Source organism: Leucopleurus acutus (assembly GCF_964270905.1).
Source record: "Leucopleurus acutus genome assembly, chromosome: 4".
In the NCBI taxonomy this organism is placed as follows: domain Eukaryota; kingdom Metazoa; phylum Chordata; class Mammalia; order Artiodactyla; family Delphinidae; genus Leucopleurus; species Leucopleurus acutus.
In genome coordinates this window covers 113,295,316-113,300,636 of record NC_139146.1, presented here as the reverse complement: position 1 = coordinate 113,300,636, position 5,321 = coordinate 113,295,316, and the positions used below count along the sequence as shown (strand labels likewise).

Below are 5,321 nucleotides of genomic sequence, written 5' to 3'. Positions count from 1 at the left end.
TTTAATTGAAGACCTTTATTAACAGGTGCTTGCAGTTTGTTGGCTTTTTTGAAAAAATCAAGCTGTAAACTTTTATTACAAATTAAAAATGAGATTCTTAAAAATCTCAACTTGACCAGATATGAAACAATTTAAAAACCTTTAAAGATGTATTGAGAAAAACCAGGCTTTTTTAAAAAAAAAAAAAAAACACGTTTGTCATTACTAAAAAGAGACGTCTTTAGGTAAAAATAATAAAAACCCCATGCTGCATAGGTAACGCAGATCGTTCTAGTTATCCGGTCAACAGGCAAAAAGCAAGCACTTTAGTCTTTAGCTCCAATCTTTCGTTCATTTCTTATTGCTGGAATTTCATATTCATTTCTTCGTGTTGGATGACTAAACCGGATGATGGTAGAGATGGTAAGCCAGCATTTACTCAGCCCCGCCCTGCTCAGCCTCGGGAGCGGACGCATTCTCAGCTGGTAGATCTGCTGCTTTTGTCTCTTTGCCACCTTGTGGTTTAGGGTTTTCTGGGCGTCTGCGTCGGTAATTGAAGTTGCGGCGGTACCGACGTTGAGGGGGCGGCTGACCTTGGGTCTCATGTCCTCGATTTTCCATATCCTCTTCACTGCCGTCCTCTCTGCGCTGTCCTTGGCGAGGAGGGCCCCTGCGGAACGGTGGTCTATAACCCCGATACATATTCTGTGTCACTGGTCTACCTTGTTCTCCTGCACCCTGGTTGTCCGCACCCTCCATCACCTCTCTCTGCACGGGAGGGCTGGAACGCTGTGCTCGACGCCCATAGGGTCTCCGCATGCAGTAAGGTGGGCGCCTGCGCCTGCGGTAGGGCCGGCGCTGTCGGGCCTGGCCTTCGGAGACACTCTCGGATCCCTCCGCCTTTTCCCCACTCTCACTCTTCTGGTACTTCTGCTGGAGGTTGCGTGGAGGACCGCTGCGACGTGGAGGACCGCTGCGACGTGGAGAGCGGCTCTAGTGGTCGCGGTGTGCGGCACGTTTACCGCCTTGCGCTGGAACCGCTCCAGGGCCTGCATCGTTTGCTGCTTCGCACCCTCTTCTCCTTCAACGACATCGGACTCCACGGTCTCCCCATCTCCTACACCGCGAAGGTGCCTCCTGGGGTTCTTCTTCTTTATGGCACTCCGGTGAACAAATGCATCTTCCTCGGTGTCATTCCTGTTGATGAAACCACACCCGTTTCTCACACTGAACCATTTTGCTGTTCCCAAAACCTTCGATGCGATGGTCTTTTCGTCTCCGCCGGCAGGCGCCGCCGGTGTGAGGCCGCCCGGGCCGCCGCGCCCGGCGCCGCCGCTGCCCGTCGTGCGGGGCTTGGGGTCGGCAGCGCTGAGGGCGGGGGGCGGCGGGCGGCTGCCGGGTCTCGGCCTCGCTGCTTGTGGTTGCGGCGACGGTGACTGGGGGCCCCTGCGGCAGCTGCGGCTCCTCCCGGGCTGGGACGGTAACTAGGCCGGCGGCAGCGGTGAGGCTGCTCGGGGCTCTCTCGGGGTCCGCTCTCCGCTCCCGCTACCGATAGAACTCTGTGCTAACCACCTTTTAAATGTTTTCTTGTTTAATGATCAAAATAACTTTATGAGATAGGAACTACCACTGTCCCCATTTTAAGGGCGAGGAAGAGGTGACTTAGCAAGGTCAAGTAATTTGCCTACAGTCACAGATCTGGGCAGCATGACCTCAGGGCCCGTGCACTAAACCACGCACTGTCCTGTGCCCTATACAGCCCCTCTCATTCTCATGTAGTATTTAAACATTTAAATAAATATTGCAGTTCTTTGGAAGGGTCAGTAACAACCTTCCATCTTGAGATAACCACGTTCCATCAGAATCATCAGAAACATACTTTTAGCAGCTACCAGCTGGCCCAATGCATAGGAGGCAAGAAGGATGAGAGTAGAGGGGTTGGAGGAGAGCTTTCCTTGGAGTCTTTCATTATCTCAAAGTTCCTTTCTCTTTGCAGGGTTCTGTCCAGTGATCACCACTCCCTTCATGTTCTTACGTTTCTTCATACTCACTCATGCACAAATACCATCTGACCTAGATCCTACACCTTGGTTTTCCCGCTGTGTAACCTTGGGCCTAACCTTTCTGAGCGTCATTTTCCTCATCTGTAAATGGCGATAACATTGACACATATAACCACGCTCTGAGAATAAATGAGATCTAAAATATCTAGCATAGTACTCAGCACACAGTAAGTCCTTGATTCATATATACAACAAAAATGATAATTTTACTATCAATTCTACATCACGTTTGAATAGCATTCAATACTTTTCACAGTAGCTCCAAGCATTATTTCCTGTGCTCCTTACATCAACCTATTTGGTGCAAAGGGCAGGAAAGATCTACAACCCCACTTTACAAATAATCGTCATTAAGATTTGTCATGTACCTACTCTGACTAGGGAACTGGACTAGGAATTTAGAGATGTATAACATTTACATTGACTTTCACAATGGTTTAGTAGCTATCCTTTTTTATGACAAGGTACACAGTGAATCCCTGGTGAGGTAACAGAAAACATATATATTGGTCTCTGCCCCTCATTCATGGCACAGGACTCTTAAAACCCTTGTAATTTCCTAAGTGGTAAGAGCATTAGGAGTATCTTTTGTCCTAATATTTGGTCTTTGCTAAGGAGGTGACTCTGGGTGGCTCCTGGATGAGGGCTGGTCATTGGAAAGACAAAGCCATGATTAGAAGCTTGGAATTTTCAGCCCTGCCCCTCGTTTTCTTGAGAAGGGTAAAGGGCTGAAAATGGAGTTAATGATCACTCAAGCCTACGTGATGAAGCTTCTATGAAACTCCAATAGTCTGGGGTTCGGAGAGCTTCCGGGCTGGTGAACACATGGAGGTACTGGGCAGGGGGGTTGGAGGGGGTGGGCCTGGATGGGGCATGGAAGCGCCACACCTCTTCCCACCCACCTTGCCCTACACATCCCTTCCATCTAGACGTTAATCTGTATCCTTTACCATATTCTTTTATTATAAACTGCTAAACATGTAAAGGTTTCCCTGAGTTCTGTGAAGCACTCTAACAAATTGGTCACACCCAAGGTGGAGGTTGATGGAAACTCCAATCTTTAGCCAGTCAGTCAGAAGCACAGGTGACAACCTTGACTGGTACCTGAAGAGGGGGGTAGTCTTATAGGACTGAGCCCTTAACCTATGGGGTTTGCTAGCACCAGGTAGACAGTGTCAGAATTGAGCTGAATTGCAGGACATCCAGCTGGTATCAGAGCATTGCTTCTTGGTGTGGGACCCACTCGCCATCTTCATCTCCACCCCAACCGCTGCCCAACATGGGAAATTGGTGATCAGAGCCCGTTAAAGAGAAAAACCCAAGGCCCTCCTAGTTTTGTGTTTTTCATGTTACACTCTGCCCCTTACTGACTGGAGATGAAGGCTACTTCTGTAGCCATAGTGGGGCACCATCACTTCAAGAAGCACAAAGGGAAGAGATCCAGATAAAATGATGCTTCCCCTACTTCCCCCAGGGCAATCTTGTGGCCTCCTAGAAATTATACTTATGAATATATGACTTACACAATGGAGTGATACGTAGCAGTCAAAATAAATAAAATACATGACATGCAATGCTATAGATAAGTGCCTTTTACATGCCAAGCACTTTCTAAACACTAGGGATATAGCAGTGAATGCAACAGACAAAAATCCCTGCATTCCAATAACTAAGTTCTAGGGTTGAAAAGAACAGTGGCCTTGGAGTGGGATAAATTCTAAGGCAAAATAGTGGTTAATAGCCTGGACACTGTGAGTTGGGCTGCTTGGGTTTAAATCTTGGCTCTTCCAATGGGCAAGTTACTTAATTTCTCTAAGCTTCCATTCCTGTATCTGTGAGTTAACGCCTACATTGGAAAGTTCCTTGAGGATTAATGATTTATCATATACTACACTGTTTAACATAGTGCCTGATATACAGTAAGCACTCAATGAGTATCAGCAATGATTTATTGCTTGGTGAGACACTTACTTACCAAATCACTTAAGCCGAAATCGTGAGGGTATACTTGACACCTGACCCTTTTGATTATTGTGTTCTGTCAATTTTACCTCCTAAATACTTCTTGAGTGTGTATATTCCCCCCCCTTTTCTCCCTTGCCATTATCTTAGCTCAGACTGACGCGTCTAGTATTGATTAGAAAATTAATTTGCCAAGTGGGCTCCCTGCCTTTAGCTTTCTTCTCCCACACATTCCTCTTCCTTGATCAAAAATTTGACCAAAAAATCATTTCCCTGATTGAAATCCTCCTTGAATGCTCCTTCCATGACTCTCCCTTGCTTGTAAACTCTTTAGCATGGTCTGTGAGACCTTCATAATCTAGCCCCTGCCTATCACCGGTCACCTCCCCTTGTACTCTAAGCCTCCACCACATGGGTCTCTCTCCCTAAACAGATTTTAAGCTCTTTGGGCAAAGGAAACGAGTCTTCGTTCCTCTGGTGTACCCAACACTTAACTTAGCACAGGGTGTGTCACATGGTAGGTGAACTGAAGTCTATTGAAGAATGGTTGCAATGCTGTCATGATCATTTTGATGTTGCTTGGTAATAATAAATGATAACATGGTAACTGAACACCTGCCATGTCCAGGCACAGGGCTAAGTGCTTCACAGGCATCATTTCACTTAATCTTTTTTTTTAAAAAAACAAACCTATGAGAGAGGTAAGTGCTGTTAAGATGAGACAACTTTGGTTTAGCAGGGTTTCGTAGTTCTCAGCATCACAGAGTGGTAAATGGTAGGGCAGGATGTCAAAACCTGGTATGTGGATTCTAAATCCCTGTGCTTTGTTCCCATATGCATTTTGGAAATCTCAGAATGAGAAATAACTTCTCCATCTTTCTTCAAGGCCTCAGAAATGTTGACCAGTGGAATCCACTGATTAAAAGTCCTGGACATCACTGTTTCTCATACAGCTATCATTTCTATTTTAGTTCAGACTAACAACTCCAACTAGAATTTTTTACCTTATATATTTCCTTTTAGTCTAGGTATTTCATCCTAGGTCCCTTTCAAAGGTAACATGAAAGATTTGTTGAAATGTGTAGTTTTGCCAACTTATTTTAGAGGAAAAGCGTATCTTAGAAACTTGATTCTAAACACCCCTGTATTTAACATGAAACGACCACAATTCGTGCTGCCATTCAGATGGGCAATGGTTAGATCAGTAGTTCAGCAGATGTTTTCTGAAATAAATTATTATGCATTGCCACTGCTCTAGCTTGATCAGACGAGAAAGGGGAAGCCAGGAGTACATACATCTTCGTTTTTATTCCTTTC

The 5,321-nt window shown here is 45.8% G+C and overlaps 1 pseudogene across 1 annotated transcript; it reads right to left on the bottom strand.

The window, feature by feature from the left end:
- Positions 1-349: 349 nt before the first annotated feature.
- Positions 350-2,114, bottom strand: LOC309961141 (Y-box-binding protein 1-like; annotated as a pseudogene). Its single transcript has 2 exons — positions 2,100-2,114; positions 350-1,524 (listed from the first exon to the last, which is right to left on the bottom strand). The product of its transcript is annotated as a Y-box-binding protein 1-like (transcript).
- Between the last annotated feature and the right edge of the window lie 3,207 nt (positions 2,115-5,321).